Source organism: Eptesicus fuscus, chromosome 23, assembly GCF_027574615.1.
Source record: "Eptesicus fuscus isolate TK198812 chromosome 23, DD_ASM_mEF_20220401, whole genome shotgun sequence".
NCBI lineage: Eukaryota > Metazoa > Chordata > Mammalia > Chiroptera > Vespertilionidae > Eptesicus > Eptesicus fuscus.
Genome location: NC_072495.1, coordinates 24459845 through 24487088, shown reverse-complemented (window position 1 = coordinate 24487088; position 27244 = coordinate 24459845). Strand labels below are relative to the sequence as shown.

The 27244-nt window shown below is 47.6% G+C and overlaps 1 protein-coding gene and 1 pseudogene across 1 annotated transcript in view; one reads left to right on the top strand and one right to left on the bottom strand.

The window, feature by feature from the left end:
• ZNRF3 (zinc and ring finger 3) overlaps positions 1–27244 on the bottom strand; it is a 136804-nt gene that overhangs the window by 57749 nt on the left and 51811 nt on the right. The window lies entirely within an intron of this gene.
• LOC114231853 (signal peptidase complex subunit 1-like) lies at positions 13409–13714 on the top strand (annotated as a pseudogene).

The following is a 27244-nucleotide window of genomic DNA, read 5'->3' as shown; positions in this document are numbered from 1 at the left end:
GATTCAATTAGATATTGCTTTCACACGGTCACTCCCAAGAGTCATTACATGAAAACCAGATCATTAATTCATACATGTTGACATCAGCCGATGACATACAGGCAGTGACTACATGTAAGAGCTGTGTGCACTTCTGAAGATGTAATCATTCCAAATGAACCTTCGGGCACTTCAATGAATGATGTTCAAGCATGTTAGCTGTGAAATTAATGTGGCACATGAGCACTTAAAAATTATAGGTATTTGACTTTATTTTCTTAAAATGTTTGACTATATGGGGTTTACCTGAGTTTTTGTCTTAATATTTTTTAAGAAGGTTAAAACTGGTTGAACTGTACATAAGAACTCAGGGACGTCAAAAAGAACTACTAATGAAAATAGAAAGGAAAACCAAATAAACTCGAAAATCTAGAAGGGCATTTGAGAAAGACTTCACTGGGCAGAGAACACTGAAGAAAGGAAAGGACGGCCGGAAATGAGAAGACAAGCAAAATCCTGGGACAGATCCACAGAAGAGCAACACAAGTACTGAGCAGGAAACAATTAAAGTGCAAGGATGTAACAGGGAAAATGTCCTGTGTTACACCTTTGGCCTAACGCTGTCAGAACTTTGAGATGCTCGATGTCCTTGCCTGAGTCAATTGAAGGGAAACGCCCAGTGGGTTCTTTTTTTAAAAATATATTTTATTGATTTTTTACAGAGAGGAAGGGAGAGGGATAGAGTTAGAAACATTAATGAGAGAGAAACATTGATTCAGCTGCCTCCTGCACACTCCCTACTGGGGATGTGCCCGCAACCAAGGTACATGCCCTTGACCGGAATCGAACCTGGGACCCTTCAGTCCGAAGGCCAACGCTCTATCCACTGAGCCAAACCGGTCAGGGCCCAGTGGGTTCTTTATCGGGAGGTTTGACACTATCATGAAGCTGCGGCTCCGACTCTCTTCCTCTGTGATTTTGTTCCAAAGAGTGTCCCAGAATGAAAAGAAGAGATGATGTGGAATCACACAACCTTGTGCTTAAAACTCCTGCCTCTTATGAGGCACATCTCGTTGGGCAGATGACTCAGTTTCTATAAACCTTGATTTTCCCATCTGTAAAACAGGGACCACAGTGTCTGACTCAACAGGGTGCAGCCGTGACGATTAAACGCGATCAAATCCATAATCACAGCAGCACAGCAGACGCTCAACCAGTGGGAAGGCCTTCTCCTCCTTCACTTTCTCTCGACTGGTCACGTTTGCCTGTCTTTATGGCTTTGCCTAGAATACTCTGTCCTTCAGGACCAGTTCAAATGCCACCCCTTCTATGGAGCTTTCTGGAATGCACCAATATAGCTCGCTGTTTCCACCACGATGTCCCCAAATGCTTTGTGTGGTGCTTACCACAGTTCTTCCAGCCGCCCCTCTCAGACGGGCACCTCCTTCTAGGACAGTGTTTCCCAGAGGTCCTTACACCCCACCCAGAGCCGTACACCCAACAGTTGCTCCGTAAATGACTGCTGCCCTGCCCCACGCTTTGTTTTTGGTAAGCCGCTCAGCTCTCTGCTCAGCTGAATGAGGAGCCAGGGTAAACAGGCCAAGATTAATTAAACTGCTGCATGAACTTCAAAAGACCCAGCTCTTATAGTCACTGAAGACGGCGTCGCCGAAGACATTCCTGGGACAAAAAAGACTTATTGGCGACGGCACAGGGGCTAAGGCTGCTCCTTCTGGTCCTGCTGTGGAACCAAGCAGCCGGGCGAGAGGCCGCTGGTGCTTCCTACACGCAGAGGACACCGCTCAGCTGCCGGTCCTCAGGCCGGCTCCCGACAGCGCTTTAGAGGGGCAGTGGAGGAGGGGGAAACATAGAGGGTGTCCCGATCCAAAACGCAAAACCTCCAATTTTCCCTCCAATGTCTGATCTTGGAAGCTGCTGTAGGCTCCAGGAAAACCAACAACAAGAGAGTAAACCAAAGACGAGGCAGGCGTGGGACCCAGGGCGCAGGGAAACCAAACAAAGAAGGGCCGGAGAGGGAATTCCCAGGATGTAGGCCGTGGGAATTCCAGGTGACCAGTCCCCATGGGACCACGGCAACCAGGGCTGCAGGAGAGGCTCAACCAACTAACTAACCAACCAACCAACCAACCAACCATCACCTGCGTCATTACCCAGTGGGTTTCACAGTTCTGAGAAGAAGATTATGGTTCTGAACAAGCACGTGAAATGTGATCGTTATACAGCAAACTGGAGTAATGGGGGGAGGGGGGGACAATTATTAACTCAAGGGAAAAAAAATCTAAAAACACAAAAAGTTACACCAGAATTGCAAGCCATAATCAGGGTATGGCCCGTGTGACCCAGTTAGCTGAGAAGAGTGACAACCATAATAAGGTAAACCCTGATCTAAGCAATCATTGTGATGTAACTATAACGCAAAGATGCAGAGATGGGAAGGAGGGAGGAAAGGAAAGGGGTGGGAGAGAATAAGAGAACAAAATCTTCATCCTTCAGAGCAGGAAGTCAAAAACGTGTTTCATGGACTAAAAATATGAAGCAGCAGGATATACATGTTATTTCGAAATCACTCACAGAAATTTAGAAATATTCAGAGGTGACTAGAAACTATTAAATAATTGAAAATAGTTGCCTCTGAGGACAGCCATCAGGAATGGCCAAGGGTGGAATGGAGGAACGTTCTTTCTCATCATGAGCCGTGACGTGCTCTTTGTCTTTTCATAAGCATATGCATGCATTATTTTGATTAAAAATGTTGTATGTACTGCTGCCCAGAAGCCCCTTTCTCCAGGTGTTCCAGCAGATTCCATGGGTCCTGCGGGAAAGCATTCTGTTAGGCCACAGAGAGACCCCCCGGGCTCCCTGCAAAAGACAGTGGACACTTGGAGGGGGTCTCTGTCTGGGGTGGCTGCTCTGGAAGCCATCGAGGATCCGGGCCAGGGCTGGCTGGGGACACAGCACGGGGATGAGTCAAGGAGACAGGCTGCGAGAAAGAACCAGCAGCCTTCACCGCCCCCAGAGCCAGAAATAACTCTCAGGTGTCACCAGGGTGCGATGTGGATTTGGGCGTTACAGAGACGGCAGACACAATAACCAGGGGGATTATTCTGAGATGCCCCGATGTTCTCCCAGACACAGCCGGATACCAAAACCTCTAGAAGAGGCATTGGGCGTCCTCCTGGCATTTCCTTCAGTAAGGAGCTGCTAGGGCAAACTGCTAACAGCGAGCAATGCGTACACCTGGCATCTGTGCCAGGTATCGAACATCTGGTTTTATGTTGAAACATGAACGTGGACCGTCTTCCAATTTCTCTGAGCCCAAAGAGGTCGACGCTCATGGTTTCAACCGTTTTTCCTAATGGACAAAAAAAAAAAAAATCCACGGAATTTCAAAGCCAAAGGACTATGTCAGACAAGGTTAAACCTCTGAAGAAACAGCTATGTTCCCTTGAGTACGGGACATCAAGCCAAGCTTTGAAACCAAGACCAGCTCTTTAAGAAGCTTTCAGTACAAAATCCTTGAGATATACTGGTGCACTTTCCACATGTCTGAAAGGGCAAAACTGAAACCCGGGCTGGGAGCGCTCTTATCCAAGGTTACAATATCTCTACACTCCACTGAAAGTTTAAAATAACTTCAAAAGGGCCGCCTGCTTCTAAGTGGGTTACTGTTACACCAGGAGCCAAACACGGAACTAATAGGAGGAGAGACATTTCACTCGGTAATATTATCTCATCCAAAAATTCCTGGGGATTTAAAAGGGAAACTTCCTTCCTTTTGTCCTTTTGCCGCTGTTGGCCGGGGTAGGGTGTCACTATGGTACAGGGTTTCAGAGGAGACAACAGTCCCAGGCCTTAAAAGGTGTGGTGGCTAGAATCAAGACTTGTAATTTATGTGAAGGAATGGAAAAGGATAGCTCCACCCATTTTTCTCTTGAATCATAGGGGTTATTTTTTTCTTTCTTCTAGGCACAAAGAAGCAGACAACTCTTTTGCTCCTTGAACAAACAGCCTGAACGCTTTTCTGGATCCAGAATCCGAAAGTACCTGAATACAGTTTTCTCCCCTGTCGTCATAGCAATGGGGGCAGAAAAGGAGATGGATGCTGCCGCTGGTGGCTGGAAACATCCCAGTGGGAATTGCCTGAGGACTAAACCAGCACTTCTTTGCAGAGGGCTCTGGTTTTCAGGACACTAAGCTGGACCCTCCCACAGTGGGTGTCACCTTTTAGAGAAAAACCAAGAACGGCTTCCATCCTATTTGGTTCCTCTGTATCAAAGGAAAAACCAAGAAGTTGCCTGTCAGAACCCAGGTATATCAGCAAGTATTTCAAATCCACCTTCTCACTTGACCATCTCCCATCCCCTGGAACTTCCTTTTTGCCAGATAGTTATATGGGGACTTAAATGTGGCCCTGTGTTCTAGCTCATGTCTGACTTTACAAACCTTCCCTTAGAACTTCCATTTCCAATCCTATCTAATAAAAGAGTAATATGCAAATTGACCGTCACTCCAACACACTAGATGGCTGCCCCCATGTGGTCACAAGATGGCCACCACAAGATGGCCAGCAGGAGAGGGCAGTTGGGAGGGACCAGGCCTGCAAGGGAGGGCAGTTAGGGGTGACCAAGCCAGCATAGGAGGGATGTTGGGGGCAACCGGGCCTGCAGGGAAGGGCAGTTGGGGGAGACCCAGGCCTACAGGGGAGAGCAGTTGGGGGGGGACCAGGCCTGCAAGGGAGGGCAGTTGGCGGGGGGGACCAGGCCTACAGGGAAGGGCAGTTGGGGGGGGGGGGGGGAGGACCAGACCAGCAGGGGAGAGCAGTAGTTAGGGGCGATGAGGCTGGCAGGAGAGGGCAGTTAGGGGTGACCGGGTTGGTAGAGGAGGGCAGTTGGGGTGACCAGGCCAGCAGGGGAGGGCAGTTAGGGGCAATTGGGCTGGCAGGAGAGCAGTTAGGCATCAATCAGGCTGGCAGGGGAGTGGTTAGGGGGTGATCAGGCTGGCAGACAGAAGCGGTTAGGGGCAATCAGGAAGGCAGGAAGGCGAGTAGGTGGGAGCCAGCAGTCCTGGATTGTAAGAGGGATGTCTGACTGCCCGTTGAGTCTGGTAGGAGATCGGGCCTAAACAGGGAGTCGGACATCCCTTCAGGGGTCCCAGATTGGAGAGGGTGCAGGCTAGGCTGAGGGACATCCCCCCCCATACACGAATTTCATGCACCAGGCCTCTAGTTTTAAATAGGTTAGGAGATGTTTCATAGGTGTGTTTTTTTCTTTGTTTTTTTTTTTTTTTTGGGGGGGGGGGGAATCTAATAGACTATAGAAAAGTGTCTGAAAACATTAAGCAAAATTTGATTCTAAATCCATTCTTAAAGTGACTCATATGGCTACCAGATGACAAGTACTGATTTGTACATAGATTTGCACTGACATAGTTTCACTACAAATTGCAAGGCAACTTAATAAAGGACACTTGACGGTTCTTGTTTCTAAAAGGTGAAGGCTAGGTGCTTACACACACCAAAGAGTTATTAAATTAAGATGAAAAATGTTGGAGGGGAAAGGGTAAACGTGGAATCCTCATCCTTCCAGATGTAAAAAAGAATACCATAAAACAACAGGTCCATAAAACTACATGGTGCTGGTCTGAAACCAGGAAAATAAAACAAGTGGAAGAGAAATTCCAAAAAAAAAAAATACATTTCCATTTTTATAAAGTCTCACTATGACACAAACCAGGACTAACATATGGATATCTAAAGGATTCATTTAATAATTTCTGTTGGGACAGGTGGTTAGCATTGCAGAGAAAAGATTAGTCTGGCCATCCACAAGTTGTTCTGAGAGATGATGAGGCAACACGAATTGACGATTCTTGTAGGTCAATTATCATGCTAGATAGCAACAAAAGGCATAATAAGAACTGTGTGTTTTTAAAACTTCTTCCTTGGATCAGTCACAGAAAGGAATGAGATATATAAATCAGTAGTTTACAGTAAGAAAACAGACAAACTATTAACCTTGCTGCTGATTAAAGCATAGCAAGATCATCAAAGTAAACCAACAGCTAACCCCACTGCGGAGGGCTGCAGGGAAAGACGCATGTGCGCACACCTGGCCAGGCGGCAAACAGGCTCAATGTGGGTGGAACTGGTCAGGCAACATGCGACCAAGCCCAAGATCCTTAGGTCCTCCTTTTCCCAGTAATTCCATTTTTAGAAAAGATTCTGAGGAAGTAATCTAAAACAAAGAAGAAACTTTATATGATTAAAATCTTAAGCAGTCCTCCTCCAAATAATAGAAACTTAGAAAGAAAAATGCCAAAGACTATACACTGAGTGGCCAAATTATTATGATCTCTGAACACATATTAATCTGGCCACTCAGTGTGTGTGTGTGTGTGTGTGTATAGAGATATATAGATATATAGATCTAGGTATATATATTTTAGAGGCCCAGTGCATGAATTCGTGCATGGGTGGGGTCCGGCCAGCCTGGCCAGGGGGAGGGGACATGGGCGGTTGGCCAGCCTGTCTGCTGGTTGAACTCCTGGTGGAGGGGACAATTTGCATATTACCCTTTTATTATATAGGATATACACTGAGTGGCCAGATTATTATGTGTTCAGAGATCATAATAATCTGGCCACTCAAGTGTATAATCGAGCGAAAAAAATCAGTGTACCTAATTTATGGGATATATAACCACAAGAAGATAATAATGAAGACACCACTGTATAAAAAGTAACATACACATGAAATTTAGAGAAAAGTTTATGTGTGGAAACAATACCTATTTCAAAATATCATTTGCAGATGGACGAAAACTGAAAGAAGCGAGGAATTTGAAAAGATAATGGGGTTAGAGAAGTAAGGATAGTGGGAGATATTTTTCTTTCGTGGATTCCTGTTTTCATTCAAACCAACATTTGCTGAGCCTGAGTTAGACAGTGGGTAAGAAAAGGTAATTAAGGCCTGAGTCTTCCCTTGTTGAATTGTTTGATCAAGATTTTGAAAATAAATTCTAAAATGTACGTGCATTTGCTGACACAACAGGTGACTGAAGTTTGAAGCTCACCAAGGCTTTTTCCTACGAATCGGCTCCATGTATAACACAATTTAAAAGTAACAGATGTTATGAAATCAAACGAAGGACTTATATGCATGCATATAAGCATAAACAATGGACGCAAAACTCTGGGGGGGGAGGGCATGTGTGGGTGTGGGGTGGGGGGGTAACAGTAAGATATGTACACATATAATACCTCAATAAAAATATTTAAAAAAATAAATAAATAAATAAATAAAAGTAACAGATGGCAGTTCCAGGCGGACGCATGCATCCTCAAACACATGTGCTCCTTTCCCACAACACATCTGTAACGGGCGTTCACCAGGGCCCAGCGAGCGCACCGCCGAGAAAGCTCTCTGTGTGAGCCGGAAGGCCAGGCGCCAGGGCATGTGCGAGATGCGACAGCAAGTACAGGCTTCCTGCCGGGGCTCGGCAAGGAAACCCAAGAGAAAGGTTACACATCGGCACAGGGTGGAATCAACGATAAATGCTATTTTAACTGATGGTGGCAGCAGTTTAGCTCTGGTTACCCTAACACTCTGAACCTGCTCAGGAGGACCACCTGGTCACAGAAATACTTTATGAGGCTACGCCATGATTTCGTTTCATTTCTTCTGCACATACAAAACAGATATACAAAAACTCAGAACAGAATGCTAACAAGTCCTTTCACCTTACGCCTGAAAATACACATCCCCAAATCCTATCTAATAATAGAGTAACATGTAAATTACCATCACTCCGCTACGCCCACGATTGGGCGGCGGGAGGCTGGGGGGCGGGACTCAGGGTGGCCTATCCGGCCATTGAGAGGCACGGATCCGCAGCCGCTGAGGGGGCCTGCACGGACACCCAGCTGTGCCTCTCAACGGCAGGGTAGCCAGGTGTCCGCGGCAGCCCCCCTCAGCAGCCACTGAGAGGCGCAGGGAGCGGGACTCCCGCCCCTTGCGCCTCTCAACAGCAGGGTACGCCCTCTCAGTGGCAGCGGACCATCAAAAGTGGGGGAGCTGGGTGCCTGTCTGCTCCGGCACCAGGCCTTTCAGAAGCCTCCGCCGAGCCAGAGGCTTCTGAAAGGTCTGGTGCACCAGCGGACAGGCACCCAGCTCCAGCTCCCCGTCCCCCCCCCCATCGAAAGCAAAAGCGTGGGAGCTGAGTGCCTGTCCGCTCAGGCCTGGTGCACCAGCGGACAGGCACCCAGCTCCCCCGTGATCGAAAGCAAAAGCGTGTAGGGGACCCTACACGTGCATGATTCAATCATGCACTGGGCCTCTAGTCTATATATATAAAAGGCTAATATGCAAAGTGTCCCCTCAGGAGTTCGACCAGGAATTCGGTCGCTTGCTATGACGGGCGCTGACCACCATGGGGCGGCGCGGAACAAAGGAAAGCCCCGCCAGCAGCTGGGAGCTGGGGAAGGGAGGCCCTGGCCTGCAGCTGGAAGGCCCTGATCAGCCCCGATTGCAGGCCAGGCCTAGGGACCCTACCCATGCACAAATTTTGTGCACTGGGCCTCTAGTATGACAATAAAGTACAAGCCAGGGGTTCTTTATAAAATAAAGACAATGATCCTGAGTTTGAGAATTTCTTACGAGGAACCATGGCTGTAACAAGCCCGGCGGCTGCATGTGATCTTGAGGAGTTTTCTGAATGCAGAGGCAGGTTTATTACCTCCCAATCAAGAGTCTAAGTTAGTTTTTATTCGGAAAGTCTATGTGACTGGAAAAACACAGAGACTAAAATGGAAGGAATAATCCAGCATTTGCCAAGTAATCGTTCCGAGAAGGAGATTCTAACACGGTGTTCAGAGCAGCCAGGCCCGTTCATATCCAGCCTCAGGCAGAGCCTGCCATTCTACAATGACACTACCATGGAACTGGGGGAGTGCCTCGCTATGGCGGACATGGGCTTTGGGCTGCTGGCTGGGGTGCATCCCAGCACTGCCACTTCACTGCTGTGTGGCCTGAGAAGAGTCATGTGACCTGGGAGCCTTGTTTCCCTGTCTGAAGGGCAGAGCTGATCCTGCCCACCACGCACATATTCCTGAGGATTGGTTACAAAGTGGGCCTGTGGGCCGGGCGAGTGGGAAGCGGGGCAACGGACAGGACACCACAAGCACAAGCAACCAAAGGGAAAAAACACATCCAGTGGACTTCCACCAAAATGAAAAACTTTTGTGCGCCAAGGACACCATCAAGAAAGGGAAAAACAACCCATAGATTGAAAGAAAATGGGAGCAAGTCACATATCTGATAAGGGACTAGACTATAGAAAGAATGCTTATAACTCAATAATAAAGAGACAAGTTATCCAATTAAAAAATGGGCAAAGGATCTGAATAGCTATTTCTCCAAGAAAGATATACAAATGCAAATAAGCTGCTCAACATCATTAGCCACCAAGGAAATGCAAATCAAAACACAATGAGATACCACTTCACCCCGCTAGGACAGCTGTAATCAAGATGGGAAAATAAGTGCCCAGGATGTGGAGAAATTAGAACCTTCATTCACTGCTGGGGGGCATGTCGAATGGTGCAGCTGCTTTTGAACCAGCCTGGTAACTTTCTCAAATGATTAAACATAAAGTTCCCATCTGACCCAGCAATTTCACTATTAGCTATATATATATCTAAGAGAAATGAAAACATACGCCTACCCAAAAACTTGCACATGAATGTTTATAGTAACACTAGAGGCTCGGTGCATGAATTCGTGCACGGGTGGGGTCTGGCCCGGGGGAGGGGCTGCTGGCAGTTGGCCGGCCGGCAACCGTCCCCTGGTCAAACTCCTGGTCCAACTCCCGGTCGAGGGGACAATTTGCATATTAGCCTTTTATTGTATAGGATTATTCATAATAGCCAATAGAAATAACAGAAATGACCATCAGTGAGGTGAACGGGTAAACAAACTGTGGCATATTCACACAATGGACTATCATTCGGCCATAAAAAGAAACAGGGCACTGATCCATGCTACAACATGGATGAACCTAGAAAACATTATGCTGAGTGAAAGAAGCCAGTCACAAAAGTCCACTTCTTAAACTACTCTATTCATAGGAAAATCCAGAATAGGAAAATCTATAGAGACAAAAAAATAGATTAGTGATTGCTTAAGGCTGGAGTATGGAGGAATGGGAGGATAGGGAGGGAGGAGCTCACAGGGACAGGGCTTCCTTTTGAGATGATTTAATTGTTCTAAAATTTACTGAGGTGATGGTGTACAACTCTGTGAATATACTAAAAACCACTGAACATAGGCGAATTGCATGGAATGTGAGTTATATCTCAATAAGGCTATTAGAATTATGCAAATAAAAGGCAAGTAAAAAAAAAAAAAAGGAAAAAATAGGGCAAGATTCAAATAATTATCTGGCATTGTGGGATGAAAAGAACACAGCCCCGGGGTTCAGTTTCTTCATCCATAAAACGGAGATGGTGCCTGCACCACCTGAGTGAGGTGGCACAAGTCAGTGAACTTGATGAGTAAGAGGGACAGATTGGGGCAGACAGCCTAAGAGGGGAAGGGCTCTAGCTGTGGGGCCCAATGCCACCGTGAACAGAGTAAAAACCCCGAGGATCAGTGAAAGGGAAGCGAGGTAAAAACCGAACTAGCCCATTCAACATCCCCAAGACCATGTAATCAAGCAAGAAACCCATCATAACGAAGGCAGGAAAGCGGGCCACGGTGATAATCCAGGGAGGGCGAGGACAGCCAGGGAGTGGGAGGGCGAGGACAGCCGGGGAGCGGAAGGGCTCCTTGGGTCCCTTGAGGACTCACTAGCTACACCCACAGGCTACAGGTTCGCCCCGTTCCATCCCTGCTTGGCTGTAATTGCCCTGGTGAGCTTCCAAACCAGAGCGCTTCGGGAAGGGACACTCGATGAAAATCACCTGATTAAATATTCTTGCGTAGCCTGTTAATAGCAGGGGAAGTGGGGAGCGGGAGGGGCGCAAACCACAGGCTCAAGCATTAAAAGCAATAAATTATATGCTGGGCCGTGCCACCCTATACGACCTGGGGCAAGTCGCATAAGGGCCCCATTCTCTCTGATCCTGAGAGCCAGGGGAATGCCTGCCACCTGCCTACCCCGTGGGGGTCTGGGGAGGATTGATGAGATGATGTCTGACTCTGCTTCAGGCTCCTGGGAGACAGTGACTGTATGTCAGGAATTACTGGCACAAGCTAGGACAGCTTCTTGCCCATTCCTCACCTCATTAAGCGACCTATGTTTTATCAGGTCTGCTGCGAAAGTTCTTGCTCAGAGAAGAGTGGGCTGGGGAGGTCAGAACCCAGGCTGGGTCTGGCCTGGCCGATCTTGTTATAGCCTTGAACATTTAGCCCAGTGCCCGACATTTAATTCCAGAGACGAATGACTAAAAATGTCCTCTGGACTTTTTCATTTTAATTGAGATCTTTTGTTTCGTGTTACCATTCCGCACCCTCACCCCCACATTCTAGGGCACTAGGGTGGCGTGGGTACACAGGGGACAGACTCCTGGAGTCTTCAACTACTCCGTTCTTAGGTGTCAGACTGATGGTGATGGATGGGTTTTTGCTGTGTCTAACTTCAAAGAAACCAGGTGGGTCTCAGTTCACCTACAAAGAAACCTGTATTTATGGCGTTTCTAAGTGAAGGCAAGGCCATGTTGTGTGAGTGTATGTAATAGATACAAAGACTACACTCGATGTGGGTCTCCATCTTCTTCAAGGGTCTTTATTCAGTTGGGTGAACTTGACATTTATTCCTAGAAAGCTTACCAGCCTTGGTATGTACCAGGAGAGAAGTCAGAAAAGGGGGCCCAAGAGCTTCGGGTCAAAAGAGGAGAGACTGTGTGCCTGTGGGCCAGGGAGGAGAGGGGAACGGCTCGGCCATGCCACCCTCACAGGTATCCACACGGGCCACGCGGGCAAAGGTCTGGACAAACGTGATCCTCGGTGAACAGAAAAGGACTTGAGGGAAGGCGAGATCTTGAGATGCACGTCAAGGCCATCTCCCTCGCGCCTCCCCGTCTCACCTGGGAGGCTGTCCTGAGAAGTTTCTCATCGCCTCCCGGGTTCTGAGGAGGAGGAAGCTTCTGTCCCACCCCCCTCAGAAGAGCTTAGCCATCGCCTAGAACCGACTCCTCAGCAGCGGGGCACCCCACAACTCACACTGCAGCCACGTGGCCCCTTCTGCTGCAGTGTCACACTTCCCTGGTGTGTGGGGCAAAGACCATGGGGATCTGGCACCTCTGGCGACTCTCCCTTTTACTTCTATGTAAGCACTGTGTTGCCTGAATCTAAAAGTGGCTCACAGTACCTTTACCAGTTGAATCGGTCAGGCCCTGGCCTTGGCCTTAGTTTGCCATGTCGTGTGTGTTTGACTAAAGGATGCTTCCACCTCACTTTGCACCAAAGCTTTAGGTGAAGAGGACTTCCCGGGGCCTGTTCCAAAGAGAATGCAGGGTAATCCAGTGGCATCCAGGGCAAGGAGCGAAGCCTTCAGCCATGCAGACCAGTGCCTCCTTGGCACGGATGAATTCTTTCCATCTCAGTTTTCTCATCCACACATAAGTCCAATGCTGACATTACAAGGTTGTTGTGAGGGTTAGAGATAGCACATGTTGCAAAGCAATGCCTGGCACTAAAACACCAGTGATAATAATAATAGCCACTGATAATAATAATAAAAACAAACTGAAAGGTCCCAGGATCGATTCCGGTCAAGGGCATGTACCTTGGTTGCAGGCACATCCCAGTAGGAGGTGTGCAGAAGGCAGCTGATCGATGTTTCTCTCTCATCGATGTTTCTAGCTCTCTATTCTTCACCCTTCCTCTCTGTAAAAAATCAATAAAATATATATATTTTTAAAATTTGATTTGACTTAGTATTTTGAAAAAAGGGACACAAATTTACACCAAGTATGATGACATATGTAGCAAAATCCTTTAAAATGTTCCAACTTCAAAAAATGTAATCCAGCCCTAGCCAGTTTGGCTCAGTGGATAGAGCGTCAGCCTGTGGACTGAAGGGTCCCAGGTTCGATTCCGGCCAAGGGTATATGCCTGGGTTTCGGGCTCAGTCCCCAGTAGGGGGTGTGCAGGAGGCAGCTGATCAATGATTCTCTCTCATCATTGATGTTTCTCTCTCTCTATCCCTCTCCCTTCCTCTCTACAATCAATAAAAATAATTTTTTAAAAAATGTAATCCATAGATCCGCTTCTGGGGCAGTGGCCATCACACTACTCAGCCTGGTCGGCTCTTCAAGTTGTGCCCAGGACCAGTCCCCAAACCTGACCTTCCCTGAGTTGCAGCTGCCCTTGCCTTGCTGCCAGAAGCCAGCACTCTGCAGCCCACCTCCTCAGCCAGCCATGCAGGAGCATCTGCGCTGGCTGCCCATGCAAATGGTTATAAGGGCCAGAAGCTAGCTGAACAGATGTCTCGGGGAATTAGCCTTTTTTCGGCAACAGTTGGATTTATCTATGGGTACGTGGCTGAACAGTTCAGGTGGACGGACTGTCTATACAGTTATGGCCGAATTTGCTTTTTCGTGTTTGCTGACACTTCCTCGAAGACATCCCCTCAAGTGGTTACCCGTTCAAGACTCAGGCACCGAAGACAAGAAACCAGGGGAAAGAAAAATTAAGAGGCGTGCTAGAAATAACTGATTGGGGCCCGGCCAGCGTGGCTCAGTGGCTGAGCATCTACCTATGAACCAGGAGGTCACAGTTTGATTTCTGGTCAGGCAGGGCACATGCCCGTGTTACAGGCTTGATCCCCAGTGTGGGGTGTGCAGGAGGCAGCCAATCAATGACTCTCTCATCACTGATGTTTCTATCTCTCTCCCCCTCTCCCTTCCTCTCTGAAATCAATAAAAATATATTTTTTAAAAATTGATTGGGGGGGGGTCCTCATGTTTCAGCTTTACCATTGCACCTGCTTTCATATCGTATGAGATGAGCTAAAATTTCATACCCAAACCATGAGCTAAAAACCACCAATGCTCTTACGGTACAGCTGTGTATAAATTTTTTCTCTTTATATTTTCACTTCTCAGGTGGGCTTTGACTTATACAGATTTTAAACCTCTTCATAATCTTTCTCTGAAGTGGAGAACAGAAAATACAAGTACGCAAAGTTTCTTTCAGGTCTACAAAAATAATGAATATATGCCTCATAAATGGTAGTACAACTTAATTATCCAAGTTTTGTAATTCATTGCTAGTGAAGCTGTTTTAATATTTTCCATTAAAACGCACAGTGGGGGGGAAATTTAATTCATAAAAATGATGATCTCTTGTTGTCTTCCCATCCACCCCAAAAAGAACACCATTACCTGAGATAAGGAAGAATAATAGAATAGGTTTGTTTTGGAATGAGTTCAGTTTTAAACATTACAATGAATTTTAGGCCTTCTTACCTGACTACAAAGACACAAAACAAGACTGAGGACTATTATCCAGAATATAAAAAGAATTCTTAAAGCTCAATAATAGGAACAAAAATGGGTAAAAAAAAAAAATTTGAACAGGGACGTCACGAAGAAGAGACAGAGAAGGCCAATAAGCACCTGAAAAGACTCTCAACGTTCGACATTAGAGAAATGAAAAGTAAAGCAAGAAGAAGATACTGCTCCGTGCCCACAAGAATGGGTGAAACGAAAAGACTGATAATGCAAAGCGTCAGCCAAGTCGTGCAACAGTAGGAACTCGCAGACGCTGCGTCTGGGAGTGCAAAGTGGCCCGGTCACCATGGAAAACAGTTGGGCAGTTTTTGATAAAGTGAAACGTACACTTTCCGGGGGACCCAGCTAGTCCACCCCGAGGCATTTACACCAGAGAAACGAAAACACTGGTCCACACAAATCTGGTACTCAAACAGGCACAGCAGCTTTATTTGTAAAATAAAGTGGAAACAGCCCGATGTTCACCAATAAGTAAACGGACACATCACACAGAGGAACACTACTCAGCAAGAAAGAGCAACCAAACACGGAAACGTGCTACACAACATGAACGAACCTCAAAAACGTCATGCGGAATAAAATAACCCGGACTTCCTCCCGCCCTTCTCTCAAAAGGGGCACAGAATGCCTGTTTGCATTTGCACAGAATCCCAGGCAATATGAACGCATCTACAGTGACAGGAAGCAGATCAGTGCTCGTCAGGGCGGGGGCGGAGGGAGAGATGGACTGTCAGAGAACAAGCGACTTTCGGGGGTGATGAAGTTCCGTATCTTAATGGTGGTGTTGATGTCACAGATATATATACCCCTGTCAAAACTCCTTACACTGAACCTTTATTTTTTTTAAAATATATTTTATTAATTTTTTACAGAGAGGAAGAGAGAGGGATAGAGAGCTAGAAACATCGATGAGAGAGAAACATCGATCAGCTGCCTCCTGCACATTCCCCACCAGGGATGTGCCCGCAACCAAGGTACACGCCCTTGACCGGAATCGAACCTGGGACCCTTGAGTCCGGAGGCTGACGCTCTATCCACTGAGCCAAACCGGTTTCGGCTACACTGAACCTTTAAATGGTTGGTTTATTGTATCAGAATGCCTCAAATAAGTGTTTGTTTGTTAAAAAAAAAAAAAAAAGAAGTTGATGAATTCAGGGCAAGAACAAAGACAGCATTCTAAAAAGTCAACAACTTGACCGTGGAGCAACACAACCCAACCAAAGTCACAAGCTTCCCACTGCTAAGCACTCGCTCATCACCAACAGCCTATGACTATGCAGATGTGTTTTAATTCATAAACACATGATGCACCTACTGGAGGGAAAAAAAAGGGGGACTTTCCTTTTCTGATTCAGATCTAGCTCAGAACTGGGTCACGGACAACCCAATATGAGCCAATAACCCCAATAATATCCCTGGAAACCCCCAAAAGGACAATGCCTTTTCTAGACAGCTAGGCTGCACATGGCTCTTCTCCATTGTGTCCTAAATCCTAACTTTGGTGGAAGAGAAAAATGACTAAAATCTGGAGCAGAGCCCTTGGGCTGTCTCCCCATCCAGTCAGAGGCGATGTACCTGCTGAGACACACAGGGGCCCTCCTTGCCTCGCCCTTCTGACAGTCACAGTATACGCCACTGCGTGCAAACTGGCTTAACTTGATGCCGCCCTTGAACTAGGAGCAGTCCCTTACCTGTCGCGGGGTTTTATTCTGGCAGACGCACAGAACTTACAAACGGAGTAACATTCTTCAGGGTAGAGGCAGCAACGTGGCAGCTCATGCCTTCGTGTAGGAGCGTTTCGGGCTGCAGCTGTCCTCCCCCCCCGTGCCTCCCCAATACAGGCACACAGCTGCACACTCGATGCGCTGATCCACCCACAGGTGACCATGTACATACGCGCCACTAACGGCACAGGTAGCACGCCGTATGTAAATACGGAACAAATGATAACACCCTGGTTCTAGATTCTATCGTGGCCTGCTGCCCAACCACAGGAGCCCCAGGACAAGGCTTGGTAGAACAGGTCAAGTTGGAGGTTTCCCCTCTCTGTGAAAAACCAGCGCCTGGTCGTGTCTTTTCGGGAGATGAACCAGAAAATGTAAGAACATGACCACAGCACTGAGGTTTGGCTCAGTGGATAGAGCCGTCGGCCTGCGGACTGAAAGGTCCCAGATTCGATTCCGGTCAAGGGCATGTGCCTTGGTTGCGGGCACATCCCCAGTGGGAGGTGTGCAGGAGGCAGCTGATCGGTGTTTCTCTCTCATCGATGTTTCTCTCTATTCTCTCTGTAAAAATCAATAAAATATATTAAAAAAAAAAAAAAAGAGCCTGGCCACAGACGCCATCATCACATCCCTCCGCACTCCAAGCCTGCTTTGTGAGGTCAGAGGTTCTCGAGAAGTTAGAGGTTCGCGATGACAAAGGGTCAGAGGTTCTGGAGGGATCAGTGTTACCCAGCAGAACCTTCTGCAATGCTGGTGAGGTTCTAAAATTCTGCACCGGCCATCTAGGAGCCAAGAAGCACACGTGGCTATTAAAACTGGGGGACTGAATTGTAAGTTTTAATTCATTTTAATTCCTGTAAATGTCAGAAGTCGCAGCTGGCTAGGGACTGCTATGTTAACTTTAGACTCTGAAATCTATTACATCCCTACAATCTCAAGGAAGGGGGGAAAAAAAAAAAAGTCCCTGTTCCTTTTCAAATTTTCTTAAAAGAAACCAATTAAAGTGAGGACCTGCTCAAATCTAGATTTTTTTTTTAAAGTGTTTGATGCTAGAGGTTGCAGGGGAAATGTTGTTTTAAAACGATTTTGTTTTAATAGCACCATGCAGTGCGGAACAAAACAAAACGCAGCAGGAAACCAGTAATGAAGGTGCTCTGGGGTCAGAGACCAGTGGGTGGTCAGGTGACACAGGAAACTCGAGATAGCCGGGGTCAGAAGCTCAGGCGACCACTAAGCTCACTGTGTGCTCCTGAGCAAATAACTTTTTCTCTCTGGCCCGCCATTCCTCAGCAATTCAGAGGGCTGAGCCACCTGCCCCATCTAATTCACAGACAAGGTAAAGAACGTTCAAGAGTATCAAATGCTACCTACGAGCAAGACGTCACCATAATCTCACCGAAATCCCTTCCGATTCTTTATGCCCCATTTCCTGCCACGCCCGTCCACTGTAGTCCACCTCTAGCCTCACGGCCTCCGTGTGATCTTTCCAGAATCCTCCAGCGTTCACTGTCTCTGCTCCCACCTCTAAACACCTACCTGGTTTGGGGCTCTTCTAAGCTTAACTATTGCAAGTGTATTCTCTCCCAAGTTGGAAGGGGAGAGGCGGGGAGGGGAGGTGTCAATCACTGGCTCTGGGTCACATGAGATCACGCATGTCCAGTGGCGAAGTCTGACATCACAAAAAATAAACGGCAGCATCGTCAAGGGAAGGGCGACAATGCACTCAAGTGAGTCACCAGGCCGAAGCCGAGAGGGATACTGTCCTCTATACTTAGAAAGACTGGGGACAGCCGCAGGAAAGGAGCGGATGGGAAACCCTAACCATGGAATTGCAGGGGAACCCTCCAAGGGGGGGGGGGGGGTTGGAGCAAGCAGGAGCCTGGCAAGCAGTGGGCTCTGCTATGGTCTGGATGTTTGTGTCCCCGCCCCCCGCCCCCCCAATTCCTATATTGAAATCCTAACCCCAAAAGGTGATGGTATTAGGTGGGGCCTGGAGGGGAGGGGGTGCCTAAGTCGTGAGAATGGACCCCTCATAAACGGGATTAGCGGCTTTATTATAAAAGGGGCTCCACAGGGCTCCCTAGCCTCCCTCTTCTGCCATGTGAAGACACCACCAGAAGTCTGCCACCTGGAAGAGGGCCTCACCCAACCAGGCTGGCACCCTCATCCCAGACCTCCGGCCTCCAGGACGGTAAGAACTAAATTTCTGTCGTTGATAAGCTAACCAGCCTGTGCCATTTGGTTACAGCGGCCCCGTGGGAGCGAAACCTCTGAACAGAAGAGACAGCAAGGCGGGCCCGAAGGTGAACACGCTGCCATTTCCTTCTAACCAAGTCGCTCAATTATCTCTTTCGTTATTTTTTTTTAAATTTACCTTTATTGTGGAAAGTATTACCGATGTCTCCTTTTTTATTGCCATTGCCCTCCTCCCCAGGCCTTCACTACGCTATTGTCTGTGTCCACAAGTTATACACATATGCATATACGTCCTTTGGTTAATCTCTAAGAGGCGTGACAGTCAGAGGGCAAAGCATGCATCCACCTGCCTCGTTCACAGCTAAGGGGTCACCACCCACGGGGAGCCTGGTTGCTGCTGGGCCAGAGGCTCATGTAAGAGGGCTTCCTACTTCCTGCAAGAAGACCAGCTTGGGTTTTCTTGTTTCTGAGCTCTAGCCTTACAATAAAGTCAGAATCCTCACCCCGGTGGCTGCAAGACGAACTTGGAGAAGCAACTCAAGCCTCCCTTGGAAAGGACAGGACAGTGAGTGCACAAAAGGTCATTTTCACCAACACTCGTGATCGGTGAGAAATCCCCAAAGAGTGTGCTCTCTCTCCTCCAGGGCGTGGCCTCCTCTGGTGCTGAGGCTGGCTCTCACTTCGCCAAGCTCCCAGAGTACCATCTAGTCCGTGCTGTGAGATGCAAGGACACAATGTGCCCGATGCAATTCGTTCCGTTTGGAACGGACAGAAACGTGTTGACCTGGAGCTAAGAAAGAAGCCAAACTGGGAAATCTGCCAAATAAAGGACACTGGGTGAATTGGTACCCAGAGAGGAGAGGAGAACCAAAGACAGCCAGAGGCTCCTGGTGTCCTCTGTATCCATCCCCCAGGGCCACTCTGCCGTCCTCTCCCGCCGTGAGTGGGGCCCACTTTAGGGTGGACCATCTTTACACTTAACACAGGTCATGCCTGCTGCACCCTCTGTGCGGCGGACCAGACAGAGATGGCTGCCTCTGTATGAGGAGGAGGAGCCTGGGCTCGGATCACATCCCCGTCACCAGGACCCACGTTCAAACCGCCCCTCCGCCCCCACTATGCTCCTGAGTCACGTATCATAAAATAAATGACTTTTTAATCATTCTCTGGACTTGAGGGACACAAAAGTAAACCAACTGTTTTATACATCTCTAAATCCACCAGTCAGTGACTTACCGCCTGCCTGGTAGGCACTCAAATACTTGTTGAGAGATCAACCAGTTAGTTAGTATGTTTCAGCAAAGACAAAACTCATTCCAATGCATTGTCACCTCAGCTCTTATTAACAACTGGACAGTAGAGTCCTTCACTTTTATTTTTCTAAAAAATATATTTTATTGATTTTTTTTTACAGAGAGGAAGGGAGAGGGATAGAGAGTTAGAGACATCGATGAGAGAGAAGCATCGATCAGCTGCCTCCTGCACACTCCCTACTGGGGATGTGCCCACAACCAAGGTACATGCCCTTGACCGGAATCGAACCCGAGACCCTTCAGTCCCCAGGCCGACGCTCTATCCACTGAGCCAAACCGCCTAGGGCAGAGTCCTTCACTTTTCAAAGCATCCTTCTGGACTCCCGCCACCACCAATTCTCCATACTCCCAAACTGGGCACAACACACACGTGTTTCCACCTGCAAGCATGGCACAACCTCAGGGATGCAGTGTACAATCTCGCGAGACGCGGTACCACAGGCCAGGTCTCAGAGAGACTGGACGTCATTATCTAATCAGAAAGCAATTTGTAAGTTTACAAACTCGTTAGATAAATGGACTGGGCACCCTCTAGGTGACGTGCGCCTTGACAGGCGCTGCTTGTGACACCGTGAGGAGCCAGACCAAGGATCCCACTCTGGAGTGGCTCCAGATGATGACCCGTCAGGTTGGAATTCTGTAACCGTGAGTCTTATCATGCAACCAGTGCCGCCCAGGCAAAACCTCAGAACTAGAAAGACTCGCGACAAAGACAGGATTGGGAAAGCACTGTCCTGGCTCCAAACCATAAGCCTGGGGTGGGAATAAACCCAAAGATGCTACATGTAAGTCTACACTGCTCTACAATTCGGTTTCCAAATGCCGGCGGCCTTGAACAGAAAGCTCTGTGTTCTGCAGAATACGCACCTTACCATCTAGTCCCCATTCAAATCCACCTTCAAGATGCACCGGAAGGAGAAAGTGCCAGGGGAGACTCCTGGTACCCCTGGCCCCCACTTGGCTGCTAAGACCCTAGGGCTAGAGACATTTTGGGGTGAAGAGAGTTCATGGCTGTTAGGCCCCATTTTTCCTCCAGAATTGACCTGGCCTAATTCCAAAGCCTTCTGGCACTATTTATACCCCAGGCCTGCAGGGATGGAGCCCCTCCCTCCCCTCCAGGATGCCCTCCCGCCCAGGGAGGTCTCCTCGGGCAGGAATGCCGTGTGCAGTTCTCAGCTCTCTCCGAGATAAAGTTAGAGAAGGAATGTGCGAAGTCTTCCATGCTAACCTCACATACTGCTTTGGGCAATTAAGCAACTTTTTTGCTCAGTTCAAGGTTCAAGAGGTGACTTCAAAAGACTGAAAGACGGGCCCCTATCGTGGTAGATAAGCTCTCTTTCTCAGGAGAAAGGCGAAACGAGCTTCCTCCAGTTCCCCACGCTGCACCCTGGGCCACAGAGGAAGCACCAGCCCCAGAAAAGGGAAGGCGAGGAGGGTCAGGGGGTCCCTTTGCTTCTAGGAAGCTCAGGGTTTCATCCAATGGAAGAAGCTGCTGCTTTAAAAAAAAGAAAAGAATGCCGAAACCGGTGTGGCTCAGTGGATAGAGCGTCGGCCTGCAGACTCAAGGGTCCCAGGTTCGATTCCGGTCAAGGGCATGTACCTTGGTTGCGGGCACGTCCCCAGTGGGGGGTGTGCAGGAGGCAGCTGATCGATGTTTCTCTCTCATCGATGTTTCTGACTCTCTGTCCCTCTCCCTTCCTCTCTGTAAAAAATCAATAAAATATATTTAAGAAAATCGAGAAAAAATAAAAGCTGCTCCGAAAATCTGAAAAATGTCCTCAGACGCTGGCATCTAACAGGAAGGTCTACGGGTATTATTACAGGAAATGTTATCACAGCAGACCACGCCTCAGTGGACTAAAGAGAAGGGTGGCGTATTGCTGGTTTTCAAGCTACGTTTAGTCCGGGAAGCCCTTTCTATAAACCAATGTTTAAGGCAGTGATGGCGAACCTATGACACGCGTGCCAGCACTGACACGCGTAGCCATTTCTGATGACATGCGGCCGCCAAGGATGAAACATTTGCAAAAAATGTTTTTTCCTCAAAGTGACACACTACCCGGTTATGCTCAGTTTTTTGGCGAAGTTTGACACACCAAGCTCAAAAGGTTGCCCATCACTGGTTTAAGGAAAACGAATACAAAAGACGAACAAAAGGCAGGGCCCCCCTGGGTGGAGAGGATCGAAGCTACTCCTTCAGCGTGCTTGCTCCTGGCAGGGCCCTAAAGCAGCTCCACAACATGCGATCTGAAAACCACCCGTGGCAACTGGCGTTTCCCAAAATGTAGGCCACGAGCCACTGCCGATCCACAGAGGATTCTCGGTGGTACACAGGGGGGCCTTTTAAAAACAATAGATGTTTGAATTCATTTTACTGAATTAGAAAAGATAACCAGCACAACTTCTTGATAAAATTTCCTTCAAAAAATACCCTTGTCATCGAATCTAAGATACCATCGACCATCACATATTTGAGTGGACAAGGGAAAAATTAAACTAGGTCATGCTGTGGACTTGAAGACATTTCAATAGCAGAGATGGTAAGATACAAAAAAAAAAAAAAGGGAGGGGCATCTAAGAATCAACAAAATAAGTTATTTCTATTTTTAGAATTGTAGCCACTTTAAAGAAAGACACATGACTAAAAGGGCGACACACAGATATGGCAGAAACGGAGATGGTGACATAAGAATGAGTAAATAATCTATAACAACAGTACACAGAGTGTTGTGTGCCATGCCCTACTCTAAGTGCATGGACATGTTTATCTCTCATCTTTAACACAACACTGTGGTGTGGTACCACAACCATCCTCCTTTTCAGAGCAGTAAACTGCAGTACGGCGAGTGGGTGACCCGCCGAATGTCACCCACAAGGAAGTGCCCAGGCAAGAATCGCAGCCCAGCACAAGGCACGGGTCTCAGCTTCCCGCTCTTCTCTAGAGAACTCCAGGTAGCACCATGACACACTGCCAACAGTCAACCATTTCTGACTTGCAGAAATGGCAGGTTCATAGGCCCTGACCTAACAGACATAGGTGCCATGTGTTAAATGTCTGATTAACGACTGACACGTGCCCGGCCGGAGAGAAATAGCCTTTCAGGACACAGCGGGACCTCAGTCACCGGTGGCGCATCACTGACCTCAATCCAAGCTCTGAAACTTTTGAAATATCCCCGAATGTCTATTCAAAGCCCCCTTCGCCTTCTGCGCTCGGATTCCAGCCTCCAGAGTCAACGAAGATCAGGAATGCTTGTAGCAGAAAGGCGTAAACTGAAGAAATGTAAGCACACTCTTTCCCTAAACGTCAGGGTTGGCGCTCAAGCAACGTTAAAGCAACCTTAAGAGACAACTAATAACCCCCAGATTGATCTTTCACAGGCTGTGGCCTCCCCCCTGTCAAGCTGTGGCTGAGCGAGCGGCTGGAGGGCAAAGCCATAACCCGGAGTTGGCCAAATACTTGTGGAGATAAATGATTTGGGTGAATGATCTGGGTTAAGGACACAGAATACCAGGGGGTTATGGCTAGGGTCAGTTTCGAAAAAGAAACGTGTACTAATCAACCCAAGAAGCAGGGACCTCCACCCACCGTGCCTTGCCTGTCAGCACCTGTGTGCAAAGGCCACACACCACCCAGCGCTGGCCCGCACCCTTCACACCCGGGTCTAATCCACGCACTCTGACATGAATGGGGCCCCTCCTGCATGCAGAGAAGTAGCTCAGGTTTCTAACAACAACGGGCAGATGCCCAAAGATCTGAAGTTAGGCAGAAACCTGATACACACTGCTGTGATCATCTGGGAGGAAGACAAGGAGAAAACCTGGATCGTATTTGAGGAAAACGCTACCTTTACTCAAACTCCCTAAATAGTCAAGGTTTTTGAGTGGGTTAATACTCCTTTCTGGTCTATTTCTTTGGAACTTCCAAAGCTCAATCTCATTAGAAATATAACTCCATTAACTCTTAATTCCAAAGAAGTTTTAAATACACACATTCTCAAACACGTTTTGGTGTGGGTTTTTTAATCATCAAAGCTCCGCACGAGAAAAAATTAACTCAAGCCAGAGAAGATTATCTTCCTAAACGCTATGTTCCTGACAGAAGTAAACTGCTCTTTCCCCCTTAAGCAAAATAGAACAGAACCACGCAGAGTCTTTTGTACTTGGTTTCCAAAATGTGAATGGGGACACTCTTCTGAAGTCGCAAATACACAAAAGGGCCAAACAACATCGCAGAAAAACATGGAAATGAAAAAACTTCTCTCCGCTGAAAGGAACTATTCTTTGTTGATAAAGGGAGGCTCAAACATATTTTAAATATTTTTAAACAAAGGCCTAGCTGATGTCCCTTAATCCATCCGTCCAGCTCAACTTTCTGCCCAGGCAGCTGCTGCCGCCGAGCGCCCATCCAGAGGGGAGGCCCAGAGGCATTCCCTCAGCACCCCACATTCCTGGGGGACACGGGACTTAGCAAAGTTAACAGCAATTTTCAGCCTCCAATGCAAGTTCAACAACATCTTCATAAAAGTTTTACAAGGACATCCTGGCAAGAACCAAACGACCACGGAGGGTAATGTTTCGGGGCCCCGAGCATTCCAGCAGCTCGCTTTCCTTGGCCGCCTCTCCCCGCTGTGTGGTGCAAACAGGCGGTCAGCTGGGAACCCGCAGGAGGGTCCCGTGGAGAAAGCACTTGGAAAAAATAAAGGCAAATACACCCCAAGCTGGCTCCATGCTCCCTGCCCCACAGGAAAGGCGAGCAAGTGGAGGCCGGTCAGATTTCAACATCGCTGATCAATGCCGGGCAGAGGAATGGCAAAGGGAGGGATGGAGGCCGGTACACGGAGCCGCCCGCCTCTGGGTCCGATACCATCCCTCCATCCTTCCAGAAGACACCATGCCCGACCTTGCATTCCTTATTCGTGGGAGCACTGACGGAGCATTGCTCCGAGCGGGACTCTCACACGGTGGGGGCACAGGTCACCCTGAGAGATCATTCCTGGTGTGACCTGTAAGACGAAGGTCCAAGGTGAGTCACAGAACCAAGGGGCCGCGAGAGACGGCGGTCAGCCTGGAGGCCGATGTCAGTTTCTCGGGGCTGCCTCAACAAAGCACCACAAACGAACCACAAAAATGCACCGTCTCCCAGTTCAGGAGGCTAGACGTTGGAGATCAAGGGCTGAGGGGGACTAGGTCCATGCCTCTCCCCGCTAGCTTTTGGTGGGTTGCTGGCAATGTCTGGCATTTCTGGGTTTGTAGAATGATCACCCTGATCACCGCCTCCCATCTTCATGGGGTGTTCCCCCTGTATGTGTGTGTCCCAATGTCCCCATTTTATAAGGGGACAGAATATCAGGGGGTTATGTGCCTGGCCAGCACCCACCCTAGTGATCTCATTTTAACTTGAGCACCTCTGTCATGACCCTATCTCCAAATAAGGTCGCATTCTGACCCCTCAGGCACTGGGGGTGAAGACTTCAACATATGAATTTGGGGAGCACACAATTCAACCGGTAAGAGGGACCGAAGGAGAAAGGAAGGGCCCTATATGAAGACATTAGCATTTTCATTCTTCAGCAGCTCTTTCACAATCCAGTGAACTATAGAAGCCAAAAGTCTACATCACAATGCAGGAATAAGTTAAATGAATAATTTTTTTTTAAGTGGGTGGAAAGATGTGGGAGAGAAACACAGGCAAGGTGCCATCACGGGGGGAAACAAGGGAAAATGAGGTGTAAAACGATACATTCATAGACTGTTTTTGGCAGAGGCCTGTTGCCAGTAGCTATACAGTAGACTCTCAGAGTTTGGCAAGATATAAAAGAGGACAAGGCCCAAAATACATTAATGGCCCAGCTATGGCTTTAGATGGAGTCATAATTGGCTGGGAAACCGGGCTCACCTTACAATTCCATGAACTGCTAAGTTTGAGTCTCCTGCCATTCAGTGAGGATTTACATGGCAAGGGTTGGGTCATTGCCAGCCACTGGCCTGGGCTTGAACTAGACACCGGTCTAGGGTTTTCAGAGTAAGGAGCGTCCTGAGAAATAGACGTATGGAGGAAGGCCCTAAAGGGACCCTGTCTTCCCAAACACAAAGCGTGAAATAAGGGAAACGCCACATTTGGCACTGGTGGGCGAAGAAGAGGGAACTTTTCTTGGAAGAAGAAAAAAAAAAAAATAAGGAAAGGAAGAAAATGGGAAAGCACTTTATTTCCAAAGAACCCTCCGTGGTCATGGCTTTGTGACTTTGAATATTGCTCAAGACTGGGAAGAATGATGTAACTAAAAGGTGCATAGCATACTATGCATTTGGTTCCTACCACCATACAAGTTTATGCTAACGTTCTCACACAACAAGCCCCTTCGCAACATTTTCATTCCAATTTCCATTAAACGCCATCTAACTCAGCCATTCTCAAAGCCACCTGCCACTACTCCCCACCCCAGGTTGAGGGGCGGGTAGGATCCTTAAAACCTTTTGAGGGAACTGGTGAGGGCAAAACTATTGTCACAATAATACGAAGACATGATTTGCCTTTTACATTGTGCTGTCATGGGCGCTGATGGTGTAAAAGCAATGGTGGGGAAAATTGCTGGGTGAATCAAGGCAGTGGCATCAAGCTGCACTCTGGATTATTTTATCCGTGCAAATTTAAAAAAAAAGAGCCCTGGCCGGTTTGGCTCAGTGGATAGAGCATCGGCCTGCGAACTGAAAGGTCTAAGGTTCGATTCCGGTCAAGGGCACATGTCCGGGTTGTGGGCTTGATCCCCAGTGGGGGACTTGCAGGAGGCGGCCGATGCATGATTCTCTCTCATCATGGATGTTTCTCTCTCTCTCCCCCTCTTCCTTCCTCTCTGAAATCAATTAAAAAAAAACAAACATATATAAAGTTTCCTGGCCCTGGCCGGGTAGCTCAGTTGGTTAGAACATTGTTCTGATATGCCAAGGTTGTGGGTTCAGTACCTGGTCAGGGCACATACAAGAATCAACCAATGAATGCATAAATAAGTGAAACAACAAATCAATGTTTCTTCTCTCTCTCTCTCTCTTTTTCTCTCTCTCTCAAATCAATAAAAAACATTTTTAAAAGGCAAATACAACTTTAAAAAATTAAAAAGTTTCCTTAAGAATGTTGATGAGCAATACTGATGAAGAATACTGATGAAGCAATAAGTTAATATTAGTACTCAACTCCTAAGTATATGCCTTTAAATACTTCTGTGTGACAAAATGGGAAAAATGCAGAGGGCACTTCCACTGAATAAAGCAATGGTTAACTCAGATAAAGTACTTGCATGACTGAGTTGCAAGCTGAACTAGTCACTTTTTTATGGAACCATTTTAACTTAAAAGAACTGACAAAGTACGGTTATACAGATGGGTATAAGGCAGGCATTTTCTCAACAATGAATGAAGTGAGTTTGTCAATTCAAGGAAAGCAACTGACAATATTTGTTACCAATGATCTCCCTTCCTCTCTCTCTAAAAATCAATAAAAAC